This window comes from Lemur catta, chromosome 1, assembly GCF_020740605.2.
Source record: "Lemur catta isolate mLemCat1 chromosome 1, mLemCat1.pri, whole genome shotgun sequence".
NCBI lineage: Eukaryota > Metazoa > Chordata > Mammalia > Primates > Lemuridae > Lemur > Lemur catta.
Genome location: NC_059128.1, coordinates 154,272,826 through 154,295,879, shown reverse-complemented (window position 1 = coordinate 154,295,879; position 23,054 = coordinate 154,272,826). Strand labels below are relative to the sequence as shown.

General features: G+C 43.1%; 1 protein-coding gene across 1 annotated transcript in view; it reads left to right on the top strand.

The window, feature by feature from the left end:
* The first annotated feature begins 1,830 nt into the window (after window positions 1-1,830).
* The window catches only part of LRRC3B (leucine rich repeat containing 3B), an 84,100-nt gene continuing 62,876 nt past the window's right edge, over window positions 1,831-23,054 (top strand). Inside the window, exon 1 of the mRNA XM_045555762.1 lies at window positions 1,831-2,432. The gene's annotated coding sequence lies outside the window, so the exon portion shown is untranslated. The remainder of the gene's footprint in view (window positions 2,433-23,054) is intronic.

Genomic DNA, 23,054 nt, shown 5'->3' with positions numbered 1-23,054 from the left:
CTGTCTTGTTAAACATTCGAGTTTAGTTTTATTTCCTTTTAACTTTCCACTCATATAAACAACACTACAGTGAATATCCTTGTAGATAAATCTTGTTGTACATCCTTAATTATTTCCTGAGGAAGAATTTATAGAATTAGAATCACTGGGAGAATGGCATGCAAAAATTTTATGCTTTCAATAGTAATGCCAAATTTCCCTTCAGAAAAATTATACCAAATTTCATACCTGCTATCGAAATGTACCTCTCTCTGGGTTCTAAAATCTCATTGAAAACAAAACAAAACAAAACAAAAACTTAAAAAAAACCCCTTCAAACCACAACCTTTTAAATCACAGTATTATAGAATCTAAGAAATGGAAGATACAGGAGTCATTTAGTGTAACCTCCTACATTATGGACCTTTTTCATAGAACATTCCTGAGCTGGTCTATCTATTCTGTAGAAGGTGAGACAGAAAGCAAAGAATGATTTAAAATTTCCTTAAACTACAAAGTAAAATTTTTCATCTCCCAGCAATGGAACACTGCTCAAACTGTTTTAAAATGCATCCAGAATAAGAAAGCCTCATTGCAAATGAGGAAACTTTGGCAGGCTTTCAACACACTTGACACAGGTCATGAAATGATAAAGATTTTTTGGTCATTCTCCACCTGGAATGGGTTTGCTCTAGGTGCTGGCAGCTGAATACTTCTCTCTTGCTTTATGCAGTTGCTCAACAGCTTGGTTTTCTTTTGCTTTTGGGAATTCAGCAGATATAGGTGGGGTGGTCAGTGGAAGAAGAATGTCTAGAAACAAAATGAATTAAATAGTTTTTCCTTTCCAGCAAAGGGGCTGTGAGTGTAACTATATGTGTCCCCCACCCCAAAACTCTTAAATGTTTCATCCCAGTGTCTCTTTAATTCTAGGGATACTGGGATTTTAGCTCATCTCAAAGGAGAAAATGACCTTCAACTGGTTAAGCTTTCCTTGAGTATGTACCCATTAGATACAAAACACTGCTGGATGTGGCAGTAGGAACCATCAAAAAAACAGAGGGAATATTCATAGGTGAGTGAAGAGATAGAAAGTTATAAATATGTAAGTTCTGTGAGTGAAAAGAAGAAGGGAATGGTTAATTATGCCTGGAATAGAAAAGGGCTTTTAAAGAAGATGGTACTTGTAGAGGCTGAATTCCTCTGTTCCATATTGGTTTCTGGTGTAAATCTTATAAATAATGAAAATCATGAAGTAAGAACATCACTAAAACCAGTAATTTGCCTTTATCTTAAAACACACACAGATACACACACACTATTTTTAAGAGGCCTGTTTCAGTTGTACATTCAAGTCATCCCTGGAAGGGGAAGAGAAAATTGAATTGTAACACATTCTGTCTTGAGAAGCTGGACTGACTGAGGGGTCGAGATTAGGGGCCACAACACAACCCCAAAACTTTGGGCTTTAAAAAATGCTAGGAAACTCATTCTGAGATCTGGCTATGGAGACTTGGGGGTGAAGGGAGGATGTCTCACCTTATTCATCCTCCCTCACAGTAGACTAGGACAGGACCTGGCACCCAGTAGGCAATCATTTGTCGAATAGACTGTGAGCATCCGCTTTTTCCCTATTGAGGGCAATCAACCCATCGCCACATTTTGCTTTTTCCACCAGCTTGATTCAGCGTGGATCTCAGTAGTTAGAAAAACAGGAAAAAGAATGGGGCCACAGCTTCCTGCAAGGGGAGCTGTGCCGGGGGGTGTGAGGAAGGAAGGCGAGAGCAGCGGAGGGAGCTAATAGTCCTACCTCAGCTCATCTCCTCCCGCAGCAAACGCTCAGCCCCCGCCTCCTCTCTCCATTCCGGACCCCCCAACCTGGAGTAGAGAGAGCAGCGCCGGCGAGGCGACGGAAGGCTCAGACTGTCAGGTTAATTCCCTGCTGTTTTTCTAGTCCCCAGCCGCCTCGCCCCTCCTCCCTCATCCCCAGCCCGGGTTTGGAGGCGATTCCCCTCTAGTGACTGAGCCGATTGCATCTGGGCGAGTCGCTCTTTTCCTCCCTCGCGTCTTTGTCTCCTCCTCCTGCCAGCCTTCGGCGCCGGGAGCAGGGTCTGCAGCGGCCGCCGCAGCAAAGCGAGCCAAGTCGTGCCCCGCACGGCCGCCCGTGGCCTCACCCTCGCTCGGTGGCGGCGCCCGAAGACGCCAGGCGCGCCACGCACCGCCTGCGTCCCGCGCCCCAGCCGCGGCGCACCGACGCCGCCGCCGCCGCCGCCGTCGCTGGGGAGCCGAGCCCTCCCGGCCCGGCAGGTCCCAGGTGGGCAGCCCGGCTTGCAGCCGCTAGGAGGTGGCGGCCTCTGCAGCCCTGGCAGCGCGCACACCTCTAGGCATACGCACCCTACGCCTCCTCCCTGCGCCACGAGGATGGAGCAGCCACCCCGGTCCGGGACTGGCGCAAGGTAAGGTGCAGCCGCCTGTTGCTTTTCGCAGAGCGCGGGATCGTCCCTCTGCCCGGGTGCCTAGGCCATCCCTCCGGGAACAAGTAGAGGAGAACTATTATGCCAGTTCTGAGCCACGTCTGTCTAAACCTCCTGACCCTCTTTGCGCTAGACCCTTGGAGAGACCCCGCCCGGCGAGATAGAGTCGACCCTCTTTGCTCCGGTTCAGCCGGCTTCTATGAGATAGTCTGCAAACTTTTGTGACCCCTTCCCTGCGCAATGCTCTCACCTCGTGCCATGCAAGTTGCACGTTTAGTTTTTGCGTGCGCCCTTCCCCCAGCCCCCCTTGCCATATGCATTTGCCCATTTCTCTCTGTGTGTTCTTGCCAGTCGACTTTTCACTCCCGCAGCTCCCGCTCCAGAGGCGAAGGTTTGGGACTCGGCAGTGCTCCTCCTGCCTATAGAAGCTGGGTAGGAATAGAGAAGGTGAAATAGGAGGAGTGGGACGTGGGAGGAGGCTATGGCTACCCCTGGGGTTTTGTCCAGCGCAGTTGGAGTCTGTCCACCCTTGCGCACGCCACCCCCAACTCTGTCATGAAACCCTTGGAGTGGTTTGCGGCTGTGCGCCGTGGGGAACTGCAAGTGCAGATATGGGTGGGTGAAGTAAGTGGTTCAGGGAGAGAAAGGTTGCCGGTAGGGGTGGGGAGGAAGCTGAGGGTCGGGAGTAGATCTGCCTATGGCTGAGGGAGACGAAAAGACTCTGCTAATGTGGGCAAGTGGCCAACTCTGATAGGCTATATGAGGAGAAGGAAAAGGGATTTCAGTCCGGAGGGCGCTGGCCCGGGTGTATAAATACAGATGGGGGAGGGGCTGGGTACCTGGGTAGGCGCAGAGGCACAGAATGGAGCCCTGGAATGCCGGGGCCCTGGGGGACTTTGGAAGGCAGACTTCTGGGTGCCTGGGACGGGGCGATATCCCTCCCCAGGAGCAAACAAAGCTCTCCGAGAGAATCTGAATGCGTTGGTATCTTGGGCGGTGACTGATGGTCAGATCGTGGACCAGGGATGCTTCTCCTAGCTCTAAGAAGACCATAGTTCCCTCCCTTCTTTGACACCCGATTGCTTCTACACCCCTTCACCTCCGCAGCCAGGTCGGTAGACCCACGCCCACCTTCCCCGCCAGGCGCTCGGGAGTCAAGGATGTCTTCACAGCCGCAGTGTGGGAAGGGGACTCCTGGCCCCCAGAAAGAGACATGTGTGCAGGGTAGGGGGCATTCCCCAGCGCCTGGAAAGTAGGTAGGGGTCCGAACCATTTGGAGGAGGGTGCAGGGGCGGAGGCTGCAGTGGGAGCCACTTCCCCCTCTCACCCGCCCCTCCACAAATCGCACCTGGGAGGAGCGAGGGAGAGGGGGAGCCCTATGCTGCGCTGGGAGGCTCCGGAGCGCAGAGCTGGAGGGTTGCGGGGAAAGGAAAACGAGGAGCGAGAGGGTGTGGGCATCGGGTGAGGGGAGACCCAGCTCCCAGACCCCGGACCCCGGGGAGAGGTGGGTCTGTCCACCTTGCAGTCCCCAGGTAGATCCTTCTGGCTGTTCCAGATGCTTTAGCGGATACGGGAAGGCGAGGCTCTTTCTCCTTTGCATCCCAGCAATCTGGAGTGCAAGACCATTTGCAGGAGGGGGCCTAGTCTGCTGTTGCAAAGAAGGAGCACCCCCCCACCCTTTAAGCTTCAAGTCCCTTTTTTCCGCTTGAGGAACACACTGGACTGCTAAGGCCAGGAACCGCCTGACTTAACCCTTCTTTCCCAGGAGAAGCTGCACACTCCTTTGGCTGAGAGTTTGTCTCTGGTTCCTACTAGCCCAATACGGGAAGCATTTGGAGATTGCATGGGTGTAGAGCCCAGACAACCTTCCAGTCCCCCCTGTTCAGATCTCCCACATATGGGCTTTTAGGGGCAGAACAACCTTTTCTGCAGGTGCCCTGTGGAGGACTCCTGCTCTCCTATACCAGCTGGGAGAAAAGGGTTAAGTTAGAGGAAAGCAGAATTCAGGGCAGTTCCCTTACCCCTCCCCCCCCCCCTTTTTTTTTTTTTTTTGCCCCTTGACCTGGTCAGACCTGTGGAGGTTTCAACTTTCCAGGGCTCCCAGGGGAGGAATCCCGAGGTCAGTCACTCCCATTCAGGGGCACCTCTGGAGCAGGGAGCTCCCTGCCTCTTCCTCTGCCCTGGTGTGATAAACTCCAGAGTCCCAAGGAGCAGAACGGGGATTCCCTCCGCGCAGGCTCCTGGTGCAGCTCCTGAGCACAAAAGCCACACCTTCACAGGCCAGGCCTCCCTGGTGATAGAGCGCTGGCTTCTTCCGAATTACCTGGATACCTGAGGTAGGATCCCGGACGTAATCCCCACCCCCACCCCCGCACTCCACAAGATTTAGCTTCTGACCCTCCCAGGACCCATTTCTTTCTGGATGTTTATCATCCGGGTTTATGCTCTGGCCACTTCTTTTTGCATGTAGAAACAGGTTAGAGCATGCCCTTTGGGAACTTGAAGGAAGACCCACACCAACGTGGTTGTTTCAGGATGCTGAACTATTCTGGGGAGGCAAGTAGTAACAATAATAATCGGCACTAGCTAGCATTTACTGAGTTCTTAATTAGCATGTGCAAGGCACTATCATAGATATTTTATAGGCTTGTGTTAATTTTAACCTGCACAACAACCCTGAAAGATAGGTTGTGCAGATAGACAAAGTTATGTTTCCCATTTTATAGGTACGGAAACTAGGCCAGGGAGAAATGTATTTGCTCATTGTCATCTAACCAGTAAATGGTGGGGCTGGTTCACTTGGTGGGTAGAGAACACTGGGAGTGTCCCATGCTCCCAGCCTTATTTAGTACTGAAACCACTTTGTTCAAAAGGAAGCATGGGAATCCGCTAACCCTTTACTCAAGATCCAAGGGGCCATACTATAAGTGCCAGTCCCTGAGCCCCCATGGCTAGACTACTGTGGAGACTGATGTTACATACCGCCTGTCTCAGGGTCTGTTGGTATATACCTTGGTATGGTAGAATGCTAGTACTGGAAGCCAGTTTAGAGAATTGGCTACCAGTATGGGACTTCTCTTCTGAACCTTTCAGTAGACATTCCATTTTCAAATGAGAGGAGGAATGGAAAGAGAGCTCCAAATATGAAGAGAGATTTGCCCTGTGGTGGAAAACCAGAGGCAGTTTTTGGTAGCAACTGTATTATGCAAATGAGTGCCTCTCTGGGGATTAAGTCACAGAATGGTAAAGCCAAAAGGGATCTAATATATCATCCCTCCCAATCCAGACTCAGGGAGGAGATTCAGAGCTGAGCTCAAGGCCATTAAGAGTGTTTGTAACGTAACTAGTGCTGGAACCACTGTCTTTTTACCCTTGATTAAATAAACCACATTTATACATAAATAAGTTATGTTCACTGCTGCTGTTTTTCAGTATCTTAAAATTAATTAGGAAAAGACGTTTTTATTAAGAAAGATTATTTTGCTTATTTTTCATAAATGTTTCTCAATCAGCATAACCAGAAAAAGCCTGTATCATACATATATTGAATAAGCCACAAATAAATGTGCCTCTTTTTGCAAAAAAAAAAAAATTTCAGTGGAATATTCATAAGCCTTCAAGTCAACAAAAATTAACTATGCAACCCTGTGGATGATTCTAAACAAGAGTAAATGGATTCCCAGGCATTCTAGCAAAGACCTCTGTCAGGAGGAGTAGCTCTGTCCTGCCCTACTCTCAAGTGTTTGTGAAAATAAGAAGTAATTCTTCCCATCTTCCCAAAAGAATTTTCCCAAGAGAGGGAAAAATTCTTTTGAATGCAATGAAATGAACTGTTATGATTTCTACTGAATTTTTTACTTTGGGTTAAATTTTGAGCTGTTTTAAATCTGAGACAAAACAATATATTTCTAGTGGATATGCTTGGGGTTCAGAAAGAAGAGACAGTAGTCCTTTGCCACTTCCTCACCCACTGAGCCCCTTCAACAAAGGGGACTTTCTCCAGTCGCTTGGGGATTTCACATCCCTTTACGCATTCTTGTGAGATAGAAGTCTGGTTTCTAACACCTAGCTATAGTATCAGTATCAGCATAGTATCCTCCTCTTGGAGACAGACCAAGGAAAAATCAGCTGGAGTAAACGGTTGTGGTGGGGGGAGCCTGTTTCTCAGAATCACATCAAGGGGTAAGAGTTACAGGTAGGTGGTGGAAGCCTGGTGTCTTTTGTGTCACCTGGAACAGGATTTCCATCTCTAATACTGACGCACCGAGACCGAAGCCCTGGGGTAGTGACTGGGGTGGAAGAGGAAGAGATGAGAGGGAGGCAACAGTGTTGTTAGAGGAGGCATGGGTGGGGGAAGATGGATATCAGGCTTGGCTGTGAGGGGCCCTGGTGTGACAGATGCCCACAGAGATCCAGCATGCAGTAAGAGCTGCTCCCCTGCCTCCTTCCTTTCCTCCTCTCTGCATCAATCTGCCATCTGCCTCAGGTCGACTGATCTGAATCCCAGAGCCCCAGTTACCTCAAGAGGAAGCATTCACTTCTTCCTAGAGAATTTATTAAAAATGAATATTATTTTTATGCAAGTAGGAAACAATTGCACAGCTGCCCCACTCTTTAGGAAGAGCCATTCAAAAATCAGATAATCCCAGAAGGGTAACTTTCTGAAGGTGAGGATACCAGTTTAGTTGGATTATAGCAGCATTAAAGGGAAAAGATGTAACATTGAAATCAGATTTGACAAAATTAAAAAGAAGTGGTCTCTGTTCTAGGAACCACAAGAAGGAGAATCTGTTGGAACCTGGGAAGACTTCCAGGTTTCCAACTCCTAGCTTTTTCAGGGAAGGTAGGGGAATTAGCTATATACTCATCTTATTTATGTGGTCCAACCCCTTGTACTTATTTTACTGTGGCTGATGTGTGGTGAAGTATCAGAGGTCACACACGACACTTTTCTGGGACAATTCTTTGGGTGTGTATTTATCTTAAATCATATAAATATGAGTTTTTTTACATTTAGAATAAAAAATCCTGTTAAACAACATGTTCAGAGGCAAAGGATATGAAAAAATAAAAACTTTTTATTCAGATCACAGTGAATATGTTTATGCATATTTGAGTTATGTTAACTCAAATATGAATTAACATTCTCATTTTTGGTTAGATATTTAAAAATAAAGAATAATTAAGGTTCAGAGCACCTGAGCTTGACCTATTTTTAATAACAAGAGAAGCCAAAATCATAAGGTTCTGTAGAAAGAGTTTAAAGAAAATATTGGAAACAACAAAAAAGACCAAAGTAGAGGCTGAGAAGCTTTACTTTAATGGATTTTACTTTGAATAAATATATAATAGTGTAATCTATATTTAGATTTGAATAATTTGTAAGATTAATAAATTTAGTATTCATTTTATCTGCAGACTGTGACTTTGATGAGCTTTGTTTGATAAATGGTTTGGAGCCGTGATGGATGCTCTTATATCTGAGATACTAATGTATATCTACATATACTTTATAAAAACTTAATGAATTAATACATCTCAACAAAACATATGAAATAGCCATTTCATATGAGAATGAAATCTGGAATCTTCTCGACAGCCGGTAGGCTTGGAACACACTATGTCCGCACAGGAGTTAAATTAATAGTAAGGGCCATATATTTCTGTCAAAATAAATAAATGTATAAATACTGAAGAAAAAACCACTCCCAATAAAAAAAGATTTTATTCTTTAAGAGGATAAATGAACAGATTAGTAAAGGTTAGGAAATGTATGGTTTCATTTTATCCTAAGCTCTCTAAGCTACGTTTTATGTTAATACTTGTCCAGTGCAAATGTCACTACATTTTCAGGCAGTTTTTAAAGAAGTCTTTTCAGTGCTTTTTATTAGAAATAAAATGGAAAAAAAATATTAAAAATGTGTGAGGCTATTCTCAATTTTTATTTTTTATTTTTTTTGAGACAGTGCTTTACTCTGTCACGCAGGCTAGAGTGTAGTGGCTCAATCATAGCTCACTGCAACCTCAAACTCCTGGGCTCAAGCAATCTTCCCTTTTTTCTTCCTTCTTTCCTTCCTTTCTTCTTTTCTTCCTTCCTCCCTCCCTCCTTTCCTTCCTTTCTCCCTTCCTCCCTCCTCTCTTCTTCCTTCCCTTTCCTCCTTTCTTTTTTCCTTCTTGCCTTCCTTCTTTCCTTCCATTTTTAGGTCATTGCTGGAATAGGTATTCAGTACCTTACTGGGAGAGACTGCTATTTCAAGACAAATATGCCCCCTGGTGAGGGCAGAGCTGTTGCACAGTGCACTTGTATGTTTGTCCGAAGCTAAAACACAAAGGTCGTGAGGTGGCTCTGGCTTTCCCCTGTCTTCTACCCTCAGCGCTGATTTGCAGAAGCAGTCATTGTGCAGGCCTGCTTACAGAGGGCTCCCCTGTTAGCAGTGACTAAGCAGTATGCTTTCCTTATGCTTCACTGGGAATTTCTGCACTGAGAAGAGTCCTGGTCTAACCTGCTGATCTTCCGTAGACGTCTGGCTATCAGGGATTATCAAGCAGAATATTTTCCACCCTGTCCACGAATATTAATGTATTTAAGCTCAGAGTTTCAAAGCTTTCATCCTCCTGCAATGGAGTGTTGTGTAGTCATTTTTTGGGGTGGCCAGTTTGTTTTTTAAATTGTGCCTCAGAAAGATTTTCTGGTAATTAAATGAATATTATTCCCAAAGGGAAGGTTTAGTGCAGACTGTCAGTGCATCTGCTACAAAACCTGTGAAGAAGGATGGTATGTGGCCGGCCAGGACAGCAGGGCCAACTGAGAGCGGCAGAAAAGCAGCAGAGAAGGGTAGAGGTAGGAGAGAAAGGGGAGTAAGGGAGGCATGGCCACAGGGAAAACAAACCACCTGAAGGAGAAGGAAGAGAAACCAGCAATTAGCACAGGAAGACTGAGATATCTAATAGTAAATCTAAACCAGAGGATAAGAGAAAAAAGGCGTAAGAGTAAGAGAAGGCAAAGAAAGAGAATGGGATTAATAAAGACCAAAAGAAGATGTGTACAAGGAAAAAGAATGTCCTAAATAATTCCTAATAGTCTAGATCAACTCAAAGCCAGGCTAGCTCCTCAGCCAGAGGGCATGGTCGCTTGCTCACATCCCAGAATACTCATTAACAAGGCTTCTCAATCACCAGGCCAAGAGTTTTTTCTCTTATTTATGCCATGATGATTGGCAATCTGACAAAGCCTAGGGACCCCAGAATGATGTTTTTAAATGCATTAAATGTATTAAAATGCAGTACATAAGATTATAACACAAACCAATTTTATTGAAATACCTTTTAATCTTATAAAATAACCTACTGTTCCTTACTAATGTATGTGCTCCTTACATAATGCATATATAACAAGATCTAGTGATGGGACTTGTGACTACCATCTTTTCAAAGTAGGGGTGAGCATAAATGCTACTGTGAGATAATTGTAGCAATTGTACTATGGTATGAAAATACCTGATTTATATTGGTGACAAAATCACTGGTACTGCTACTACATTTGAGGCTCGTAGACTGCATTCATAATGGAATGAAATGCCACATTGCTGTTGAAGGTTAATGAACAGGTTGTGACTTTTATTTTTCATTTAAGTTCGTGAATCCCTTAAATTCTATTGGTAGATACCTTGGAGGTCTATGACCCCAAGAATTCTGGACTAGGGTGACCATATAATTTATCATCTAGCACTGGGATACTTTGAAGAATGAAAAGAATCTTAGTTATATCTTCCAGACAGTAGACATGCACTGGATGGGTCTGGGAAAATTGTAATATAGAGTCTTTCTAGCTGTTTCGCCTCTCTGGGATCTTCCTCATCAGGCCAGTGTTCACTACTCTGGCTCAGGGAATTGGCTTCATCTGCCCTATTCTTAGGGATCAAGGCTATGGATACTGATGGGCGTTGGGAAGTAGAGAAGACCTTTAGCTGCAAGAGGTCCCATTTCAGGGCCATAGCCCGGCTATAAGACACCTTTGCAAGAACTGAAAAATGGGCTTCCTTGGAGCAGCAATAGCCTCCCGGATCCTGGCTGGCTGAACACTGGCTTGTAATTTAGCTACCAATGGCCCCCTTGGCTAGGTTCCCTGGAGCCTTGGCCAATATCACCTATAGTGAGGGTGAATTACCAGACTACATTGCATTTCAGCCAAGTTTCCACTTCCCCTCCAACAATTTTTTTTTTTTAAATCAGAGCTGCCACAGTGGTTTTAAAAGTTCACTTCCTTTCCCTGCCCAGTTCCTAGTTATCAGGAAATGGCCTCAGCATAGGCAGGTAGATGGGGACCCATGGGAAAAGGCTGGGATCTGAAGAATTCTTAAACTCAAAAATAAGGTCGTGAGTGATGAAGAAGGAACTGTGGTCCTGGAGTGTTTCCTAAAGAGATGGCTCATATTGTCCGGTGTTGGGGGGAGATGATAGAATGTCCTGCTCCTGGAGATCAACATGTTTTTTTTCTGTTCTAATTAGTGAGATGGAATCTGCTTAGCAGAAGAAAAAACTCTTCTAAGAAAGCGTTTGATTTTGCAGGGGTAGGCAACATCTCAGGAAACACCCTCTTTATGTGCATGTAGACTATTTAAGTGGGAACCCGGCAACCTGGTTCTAGTTCCAGCTTTAGCTGTAACCAGCTCTGTGGCCCTGGGCAGGTTGCATTGACTGTCCTGAGCTCTACTTCCCAAGAAAGAGGATGATTGGGAACTAAATGGTCTTTAAAGCTCCTTCCAGCTCTGTGGTTTATAGTGTCAAGGATGTGTCTGACACTGTTTTATTTATACTCCATATGGTAGCTTCTCTGTTTAAGTTGATGGAGACTCTTTTCTTTGCATAGGCCTTCCAGCCCTTACACGCTACCGATCCAACAATGAAAGATGACACACTACAATCCTGAGGGTTTGTGACACCTGGAGCACTTCTGGGAGCCTAGAATAAAGGGATGGGAGTGGCAGGGTGGGAGCTATGGAAAGAAGACTAGCTGACTGGCAAAGGGACGAGGTAGGAAAGAAGTGAAACAATTGATAACTTTCCTTGCAGCAATAATTGTCACTCAGGCAAGATATAGGAAAGATAAAGGGAGGTTCCTAAAATTTGGACTGTGTGCCCATCTTTGTCCAGCTCTTTGTAACCATATGGTCATATCACTCTCTGCTGAAAAACCTTTAAATCACTCCTGGTTACACACAGGAGGATTGCATCCTTAGTATGGTTTAATAGGTCCTTTGTCACCTGGCTGCTACCTGTCTCTTCATCTGTCATTTTCCTTGGCATACCCCATGGCCTGGCGTGTTAAAACTGTGGTGCATTAGAACTGGCCTGTACTGACAGTCGTCCACATTTTCTCTCTCCAACTCTGTGTTTGGTGATGTCATGTTGGTAGCTTGAAATCAGCTGTGGTAGAAGAATTTACACCATGGACACTACAAAGCAGGCCTTTTCCCCCAAAAAAGTGGTTGTAAAATTTACCAGCACACACCACAGCCCCTGCCTCATAAAAAGACTTGCAGTTCGTGCAAGAGAAAGTGCTTTTTCACATCTCTTTCCATTTGTCATTTTCTATTCCTGATAGTTCACCTGTTCTTACTTCCTTACTTCTAACTTTCCCTTCTCTCCCTTCCTTTCTTCTAACTGTTCATCCACCTACCTATCCACCCATCCACCCAGAGGTAGCCAGACCAACTTCTAATTCCTCTTATGCCATTTAATAGCTGGGTGAGTAACTGGGGAAGTTTCCTAACCTTTAATATGACTCAGTTTTCTTTATGTGAAATGGGTATAATAAAAGGTAGTTGTGAAACCTATATAACAACATGTATGAAGTACTTGTAACAATGTCTGTCATATGATAAGCAATGACTACTTAACTCATTGTTATTAGTGTTGAGCAGTCATTATTGATTGCTTATTGTATGTCCAGAACTGAATATCCACATATGAAAAGATGTTCAATAAAACAAGAACAAGAAAATATTCAAGAGCCCTGAACAAAGCCTGGTTAGTTATTCCAAAGATTTCAGAATTAAATAAATTCATGGTACAAGGGACATTTGAACTGAATTCTGAAAAGTGATTGGATATATACCCACCAAACTGACAAGACAGATAGGGGGATCCCAGGAGGAGGAAATCACATGCGCATGGGCTCAGGAGAGGGAACAGAAGGAGTGACATGTTAGGGTTTTGGGTAGCTGAGTATGAGATCACAAAGGAAGTCTTTGATCAGCTATGGGTTACGGCAAGATCCTCCAGGAAGTGAACTGCAGTCTCCTCTTTGTCCTGTATTTCTGTTTTCTGCACCAGTACAGGTCTGAGCTTTGGATTATCCAAAAAACTGTCAGAAATCCAGATGTTCATGTGAGAGCTCCTGATGTTTAGTAGAACTAATTCAATTAAAACATGGTAGAACTAATTAAAAACAAAATAAAACAAAAAGTGAAACAAAACACATCTGCAGGCTATATTCAGCCTCCTGCAGAAAAGTGGAGCTCTGGGTTCCAGAGCTTGTTTAAAAATGATGCGCAATTGAAATTCCTGATTTTGAATATGATTCTGCCATTAACTGTGTGGCCACAGGTGAGACTACCTTCAGTTCTCTGAGGCTCAGTTTTCTGTCTTATGGCTATCATATTTACTGCCTTTCATGCCTTGCTGCGAGGAGCATTTCGGATGATGGAGATAAAAACTCTTGCAAAGAACTAGGCAAGTGTTAGAATTATTCCGAGGCCCTAGCAGGCTGTGGCAGAGCCTTATACTCAGTACAGACACAGCATGGTTTAAGTCACCCAAAGATACCTGAATGTCCTCACCTGCCTTGTTAATTTTAACAATAGATGGGGGAAGAAAAAGGTAGGTGTATTTTCACCTTCATTCTGTTAAAAACATCACAAGTAGCTTGACATTCCAATTTGAAAGTCTGTATGTCATAGATCCCACTAAGAGTTATTGATTGATTCTGCATGGATTCAGGATGACAGAAAAGGTACATTCTATGTCTATGTGGTTTGTGTTGATTGTTTCTTTGAGATGGGGGGAAGATTCTCTGAAAAGAATCCAGTTGCACTAGTTGTTAGTCGGGGTTATGTCAAAATCTACACTTGCATTTGTAATTTTCTGTAATTTTCTGTCTTTTGATCCCTTTCCATTCCAGGCTGGCTTTGATCGTACAGGCTTTTAAGGAAATGATCAAACTCTAGAAAAGTCAAATCATTTCTGGTTGAGGGGCTGAGCTGGGTGGATGTTGGCTTTGACACTGCCAAGAGTTGGCTGTGTACCAATCTGCTTCATTGGGCCTGGTTAAAAGCTCTCTGTAATAACAACTTTGTGAAAACTTCAGGCTTATTATAATACATTGAATGTTGGTGTTGTCTGATTTGTGTTATCTTTGTTTTGTTGTATTGCCTGATTAAACTTGATCACAAGAAGCTTCAAAGATACAGGCAGGCCTGGAAGTAAGGATACCTGACTTACAAAAACACATCTGTTATGGATTTTGGCTCCACTGCAGAGATTTTACCACCTCTGCCTGTTTCAGGAGCTGACCTGAGCCTCAGAGTCTGTCTCACTCTCCTCCAAGCCCCAAGCCACCTGGGCCTTCAGAGTTGAGGTGTCTGGTGCCTCTATAGCTCCTATCCACTGCTGGTCTCGAGAGCCCTGTTCTCCTAACCACTGCAAGAGATCTGGAAGAGCTAAGGCCTCACTCTTCTGTGGTGGATTTGAAACACCTTGGTCTACTCAACTAACATTATAGATGAAATAGCACATTTGCTGTTAAGAAAGTATCAAAGTCCTAATCCCCGATGTGATGGTTTCTGGAGACAGGGCCTTTGGGAAGTAATTAGATTTAGATAAAGTCAAGAAGGTGGGCCCCTCATGATAGGATTAACATCCTTATAAGAGGAGACACCAGAGAGCTTCCTTCCTCTCTGTCTACCCGTATGCACCAAGGAAAGGCCACATGAGGACACAGTGAGAAGGCGGTGATCTGCAACACAAGGAACGAGCCCACACCAGACACCAAACGTGCTGGCATCTTCTCCAGAACTGTGAGAAGTAAATTCCTGTTGTTTAAGCCATCCAGTCTATGGCAATTTGTTATGGCAGCCTAGCTAACTAGGAAGAAGTTACTATAGGTTAGCCTGGGCACCTAGTCACCTGGTGAACATCTCTTGGGATCAAAATGTGCCTATTTTTCTGTATCTGGTGTATACTACCAGCCTGGCACATAATAGCACTCCGTAACTACCTGTTGAATGAATGAATAAATTTACTAATGGAGTGACAAATATACAGTTTATAAATAAACATTTAGAAGACAATTTATTCTAGTTTTGGGAACTTCCTGAAATCCTGTAATCATGATTTGAGATGAAGGAAAAATAAATTGTTTTAGGGTATACACACACACACACACACACCCCAAGATGTTAACAGCCTCTACTTTTTTTACTAGCTCACCCCACGGAGACATAATGATAGTAAAATAAATACAGTCAGCATGCTTTCCTATTTACCCAGCATGCAAGCAAGAGACTGTTTCTAAGCATTTGCAACTTCATCAAGGTCTCCTAGAAATATTCTCAATAAAGAGATGCTGAGTTGGGCTGCTGACCTGCCAAAAACCTAATTAACTTGAGTTTAGTAAAATAAAGAAAAAGTCTTTTTAAAAATAACAAAATCATAAGAAGGGACTTCTGAGGTCTTTTTAAATTTAAAACCGCCAGTGGGCAGGTTGCCATAGAAGAATGTGATATTTCTGACAAAATGGTGGTTTTAGAATTCTTTCTTGTTGCTCTTAGAAATTCCTCAGACACCATGAGGAGTGTGCTCCATGGCTTTCCCATTTGAGAATGGAGAAGCTATTTCCTCAAGATGCTATTCATCTTTATTCATATCTGGATGCAGATGAGTTCGCAATGTGTGGGTGTGGGATTTGAAGAGTTTGAAGTGCTTAGGTAACAGTTGGCATGCCAGTTGTGTAATGAAGAATATGTATTGACAATATTAAATTGTGGGCTGAATCTTGTTTTTGGTGTTTAAAAAAACAGAACAAAATTTCTAAAAGCAACAGCGTTGTTTTTATGCCAGTGGCGTTTCTAAATGTTGGGACAACAGTGCTGAGAAATATGGGCCTCCAATATGCGGCACTTTCTTCTGCCCAGCCTGGGTTTACTGTGGAAACCCCACATAGCTTTCTTTTTACATGGAGGGTGCTGTAGTGGTTCTAAATATACATTAGTGTTGTACTCAACTGATTGAGGGAAATAGCTTCAGTAATAACAGGTAAGAATAATTCACTTTTCATCTTGAAGGTGGAAGAGCCAACTGGTTTCTAGAAAAATTAGTGACAATTTATTGAGTTACTGGGAAGTTGCTGTTTACTTCCCAGCCTCAGGCCCTTCAAAGTCACCATCAACTTCTAGGGCCTTCTCAGGTGAAATTGTGTGCCATTACTTCTTTTATAAAATCATATTCCTTTCTCTCCTTTGCCTTTTCTTTGTGCTGACAGCAGTGGAGAAGTCTTTTTTCTCCTCCATTGTGAGGGGAGTGGGAAGTGTGAGCACGACTGTGCCCAGGGCTGGGTAACATTTGTGGATTCTGTGGGTAGCAGGTGTCTCTCACAATGCATGGATGTCCAGGGGCCTGGATTACTCATGGAATGCCTAGAACAGCTGTTTTTCCTGCCGTGGATCCCTTGGTTCTCTGGTGAAACCTATGTACCCTTTCCCGGAATAATATTGTAAATGTAAAATATAAAGTACATAGGATTACCAAGTGCAAAACAAATGATACAAAACACTGATTCTCACAGAATTTACAATATTATGCATGACTAGTATCATTGCCCACTGTGTCATCAATAATAATTAAAAATTACTTTAAATAGCACACTTGTATTAGTTTGCTTAACCATCAGATGTGTTTGAACTTGCCTGGTCTAGACTTAGAGCCCATATGTCTATCATATTTCAAAAGACAGAAATAACTTATAAAGAATCAAAAATTCTCATTTGAACTGTCCAATTTTTCCAAACTAGAATAGCTAATTTAAATAACTGATTTCTTTCCATATATTGATGAAGAACAAACAAGTGTAGATAGGGAAGACCATCAAGCGTCATAGATGTCTGGGTCACTAGAGTGAAATGATACATCTTCCACCTTTTATGGCTGAATGACTACCAAGTAGAGTTGACCAATACTTGCCTCTATGTATTATGAGGCAGGTGCTATAGTCAGGAGGAATTAACTATCAATATTTTAACGTTGTGACATGCAAAAGTGATATTTCAGGGTTTGTGGAACAGTAACTGTATTGCCACATGAAAAAAAAAATAGTTGTGAGTTTTGTTGGTGGTGTCACAGGTACTGATTAAGGTAGTCTATTCTGTTGCCTGTCCTTTAGGAAGGAAATGCTGAATTTCAACTGAAGGTCAATGGGAAAAATAAAAAAATATCCTATACAGGTGTGGATCCCCTGCATTCTAGCCGCAGCCTCATTGTGGGGCTATGGACCCCAAGTTAAAACCCTGTCTCTTAAGGTGTGAATCAACAGCTGATGACATGGAATATAACAACCAAAGCAGTTATCAGACAGATGAGACCTATATATGGGATTTTAAAAGAATGTCATTTTCTGTTTGTTAATGTATTTAACAAATATGCTAGAATTCAACCTCGAGATTATAGTTGATTTTATAGCTAGATTGTTTGGAGAGAGATGCCGTAGGTTTTATTCGAAATAGTGTTGGGTCTTCATTGAGAATCAGTGGTGTACTGTTTTGAAAATTCTCATCAATGTTCATTCTTAAACTGTTTTGGGGTGAGTCTGGTATTTTGAAGTAAGCCTAAGTCTTTTGAAGTATGGCTGCTGTAGAGGGTTATCAAGGTATGTAAACAACAGGTTGGGACTTGAAAGTACCAAGGCTTTTCTTCAGAAGGGGCTCATCAGCTATCCCAAAGGCTGCTTCATTGCAGGTGAAGGTAGTGATGAGATTCAGGTTATTTAACACACATGGGACTGGGGTTACAAAGACACAGACCATGAGATCCTGTCTTTGATCTCAGAGAGCTTGCAGACATAGGAGGGAGGGACAGACCTATGGAAAACTGGGTTCATAAAGCCCTGGGGGTGGAGTACTACTTGGGCCTTCTGGGTGTAGTGAGGACATGAAGAAGACAAGAGTCATATCTATTGGGTTGTGAGCTGTTGAAATGGCTTCAGGGACCCTGAGTTGATTCAGGAAAGATAAAACTGGTGTTCTGCCAGAGAGAGGCAGCGAAGGACACCTGGAGACTTCATATGAATTAAGGTGTGAACAGGGAAGCAGAGCCACAATGAATGACATGGAATAATGGATTTATTGCCAGAATCAGACCTTCCGCCACTGTGGGAGCTGCTCTGGATGCGAAGTCTGGCAGGGCACAGGTAGAGAGCAGACACAAATCACTGGCCAGGGACCATGAGGGGGGCTGGTGAAGAGATCTGCGGAGGTTATTGCCTCTACTACTGGTGGTGTGCCTGGAGTTGCTGTCGGTTAGCCACCCTCCGAGGAGAAGAGACTAGGACTGCCATGAAGCGAGGTGAGGGCAAATTGGAACCTGTGAGGATGAGGTGGGACTTGTGCCCCAGCAGCTCAGGTGGCCTGAAGAAGAAGCTGGTGCCTTTTGCTCCAGAGCTGTACACATAGACTCAGAAACTGAGCGGGGAGACCCAGGGGACCTAGGAACGCTGTGGGCCTGCCTGTGCCCTCGCCAATGAAGTGAGTCAGCAGATGAGCAATGGTGTGTTTCAGCTGGGATGGTGCCATCCATGTGTAATGCTGTGCAGCATGCCTGCCCTCCAAATCTCAGGCAGGCTTCTTCTTCTGTGGCCAACCTCCACCAGAATCTCACGGGGAAGGGAAATGTGGAAAACATGGTCCCGTGTAGCTAAGTCAACACAGTACACAGCAACTGCAGTTGGCCTAGGAAACCTGTGCTCGGGTGGCTGGATGGAGCATGGTGGGGCAGAGGAGGGAGAGACAAAGGCAGGGTGTTAGCCCATGCGGAGAGGTCCAGCAGCAGTGGTTGGCCTTGAGGTCACTGTCTGTCTGTCAGTGGATTAAAATAGAGGAGTAACTTGATAAAATAAATCTAATTTTTAAAAAATCACCCTGATACCCATGTCAGGAGTAGTTCTCAAATTTTTTGGTGTCAGATACTTTTTAGATGCTCAGCAATTATAGAGGATACCAAAGAGTTTTTTTGTTTATGTGGCTTATATTTATCCATGTTAACCATATGAAATGTGGTTCATGTTAACCATTAGAAATTAAAACTAATAATTTTTTAAATGTTTACTGATTTAAAAGAAAAATAATGATAAACTCATTACATGTTAATATAACAACATTTTTATGGAAAATAATTTTGTTTTCCAAAACAAAAATAATTTAGTGATAAGAGTGGCGTCATTGCACATTTCTGCACATCTCTTTCATATCTGGCTTAATAGAAGATAGTTGGTTTTTCACATCTGCTTTTCCATTCACTTTGTTGTGATATTCCAGGCAGGGAGCCTTTGGAAAACTCCACTGTATGCTTGTGAGAGAATAAGAGTAGAAAAGGCAAGTCATGTCTTGATAGCATTGTGGAAATAGTCTCATCCTCAGGAATCCCCTGAAAGGATCTCACGGACATCTCGGAGTCCCTGGGCCACACTTTGAGAGCTAGTGGTGTGGTGTAGAGGATGGCCCTGCAGGCAGGTAGGGACACCAGGAAGGAGACCTTGTGGCAGCTTAGGGGGGAAAGATGAGGGTCTACGCCAAGGCATATCCACAGGAAAGGAGAAAAGGATGAATGGGAGAAAAGCCAAGAAGACAGAAACCACAGAACTTAGTAACCAGTAGAGTATGGGGATGAAGGGGAGACCAGAGTCTCTGAGAACGTTCTGGCCCAGGGATAGCTGGATGTCTGCCAGCTGCCAATACAGGCTCGAGGGTGTTCCTCAACCACCCAGAGCCAGACCAGTCTGCTCCACAAGCCTTGACCTGAGGTGGTAAGGAGGCAGGGAGTCCAGCCCTAGAATGATGACTGACGTTTTATAGTATGATTATGCATCAGCAGGCATTAAGATGAGCAGTTACTAGAAGCATTTAAGTGTGGGCTGGTCCAGTCTGCGTGGTTCACATATGCAGTGACACAGGAAAAAGTGGTTGGTTGGTGAGCAGCAAAGACAAGGGGTGAAGTTTACAGAATGCTGTTCTCTTTAGGGATAAGCATATTTGTGGTTGTAAGAGCATTTGGGGGAGACTCAGGAAACCAGAATGATTATATGGTTTTATATATATATGTGTGTGTTTATGTGTATGTATATATGTATATAGGTATATGGTTGTGGGACTATATGTATAAAACCACATACACATGCACACATACTTATATATACCCACATATATGTGTGTCTGTGTTTTCTATATGATTATTGTGTACCTGTGTAGGTGGTTTTATACATAAATAAATGTCTGTATCAGCCCAGGACTCAGCACAGAGTGGTGGGAAGAGCTGGGCTGGGCATCTGGAGTCATGGATGCAGCTCCTGGTTCCCCACCCACTAGCTGTGTGACCTTGGACAGCTCACCAAGGATTGCTGGGCCTCAGTCTCCTTGCCTGGGAAATGTGGTGGGCGTGAAATGTCAGGAATCCTGTCATCCAGTATGCCTTTTTATGGGCAACACAGAGTGATCTTCTGGAGGATACAAGGATTCCATCATTGTCAGGGTTTGTCTGAGTAGCATTTCCTGAGCCCCTTGTCAGTCTTGCCCATTGAGTGTTTGGAAATGAATGAGGGTACAGTCGGTCTGATATCAGAGGACTCTACACAGCAGCTGTGTGTCTCAGGAGTTGCAGGTCTTGGCATTTATTTGGGTACAGCCCTCAGTTTGGCCTGGCAACCTTGGCAGCTTCTTTTTTTCTTAGTTTGTGAGAAAACCTTTCTTGCCAGCTAGTTCTACACAGATGCATACTCACATGCAAGCGTGTATACACACACACACACACACACACACACACAACAATTTGGCTGCACTCTGCTCAGTGTTTCCAGGTACACCATTGCGGCATAATAGATAGTTTTAGATGTGTGCAAATTTGTTTTTTGGTATTTATGTATACTTTAATAAACATTAAGAAAAATATAGCAAGCATAGCGTATCAATTTTACAGATATTATGTCTTAGGATAAAAAATAGTTTAAATAACTAAAATGACTTAAAGAAAATATAGCATAGGTGCTAGAAAAGGTAGAACTTGGATGTAGCAAAAATCTTGAAGGTAGTATTTGAGAGACTAATGTGTGTGAAGCACCAACTTAATCATGTTGATAAGGCTTTTATTTTAACAAATTCAGAAGAGGAGACTGCTTTACCAGGTCATACCTGTTACCTATGTTAGAAGTGTTTTAATTCTTCATTGGTTTGATAATTCAGCCTGCAAATTCCTTTTGGGAGCCTGAGTTATTTCACATCACTTAGTATTGGTCATGTTTGGTACTTAGAATGTTAGACTTTAACCTGGATATAATTAAAGGGAACAATCAGACAAATGAAAATGAGGAGAAATTATGCAAAACAACCAGCCCTGGACTTGGCAAAAATGTCAGTGTCATAAAGGACAAGAAAAAAACCACATTGGGGAACCATTCTAAATTAAAGGAGACTAAAGAAATATGGCAACTAAATATAACTAGTGATGCTTGATGAGATCCTGGATTAAAAATAAGAAGTTATAAAGGACATTCTTGGACACTTAAGGAAATTTGAAAACCAACTGCTTATTAGAAAATAGTATAGTTATCAATTTTCTATTTCCTGAGTGTGATAATTGCAGTATAGAATAATATTCTTGGTCTTAGGAAATTCATACTGAAGTATTTAAGGATGAAGTACATCAATGTCTACAACTAACTCTGAAATAGTTCAGCCAAAATATAAACATACGCTTACACATATAATGTCCATGTATAAGTACATACACAGATAATAAATATACACATACACACATACACACATGCATATAAAAACACAGACCCACAGACACACATATGTGCATATACACATATGCACGTACATAGACACAGTCCCATACAAGCATACATGCTCACCTCTGTATATGGAGAGGGAAAGCAAATGTGACAGAATATTAACAGTTGGTCAATCCATAGTGTTCATTCTATAATTCTTACAACCTTTCTCTAGACTTAGACTTGAAATATTCAAAATAAATAGTTGCAGAAAAAATATTAGATTTTTTGAGTTAGACAAGTTCAGACATAAATCTAAAATTTTTATCATGTGTATTAAGAAGATGTTAAGAAGTTGGATAAATTTTTTTTTGCACCTACTAAGGAGCATGTTTACGTCGTTCAGAGACCGGTAATTGGTTCACAGCTATTCCACAGACCAGATTCCCTCCACAAAGTAACCAAAAGACATAAATCTGGTCTCTGGTCAGCAGGGATAAAGAGAGTTCATAGTGACTGCCTGGATTCTAGCTTGCATAGGCTTTACTATAATAACTGATCAACAGTAGTGTTATCCACAGAATGGCCCCTGTGATGATATATGTAATTTTTATGAATTCTGTATTTCTTCAATTAATGTTTATTAAGTGACTACCATGTTCTAGGCATTGTTCTCAGGGGCTGGCAGTAGGACAGTTAAGATTCTACTTCTACAGGAGATTACATTCTGGAGTATGAGGGATAAAATTAGCCAAACAAGTCATTAAATGGAGTGATGTCAAAAATTACTAAGTCTTGTAAAGAAAAAAAAAAGTATGAGGATAACAAGTCAGAGGGTAGTCATGGATAAGTTCTCTGAGGAGATGACCAAACATTAACATCAGGAGGAAGAGTATTTTATTTTCCACATCTCTGCTGTTTATTCCCTAATTCCCCCAGTCTTTGAAATTGCCCTAACGCCAAGGTCAAGAGTCTTCTGAAACCTGACCATTTTGCTGGGCTACCACAGGTTCTGTTACCACAGCTTGTGGTCCATTCCAAGTGACCAGCGAGTGGGTCCAACCCAAATGTATGCTCTTGGTTTCTCATTCTTGTGTTGATGAATGCAGATGTTCTGTGTGCATTTATCATTCACAGTGTAGGCCATCTCATTTATGATGGACTTTTAAAGAAGTTTAATCCAAAAGCCACAGAAATCCTATCATTTGTTCATACTGACACATGGTGATGAAAGTGAGTTATAATCCCTGAATAATGCTGCAGGAAGCCTTCCAACCAGCGATTTTCAATAATGCCACATTGGCACCCCTCTGAATTACTATCAGCTTTTACTAATTCAATATGACAGGTTTCTAAAGCAATTTGAATTCAGGTAAAAGCAGTGCGACAGAGTATTCAAACTTGCTTGAAGGAGAGTTGGGGAGAGAACTTATATTGCATTCTCCTTGCAACACCGATCAAGATCCATTTGGATTCATTTCCTAGAGGCATTAAATATGTTTTATCTTCCTTTTTCAGTCACCATTTCAGTTTCTGCTGATAATTATATTCTATCTGCAGTACTTGAACTT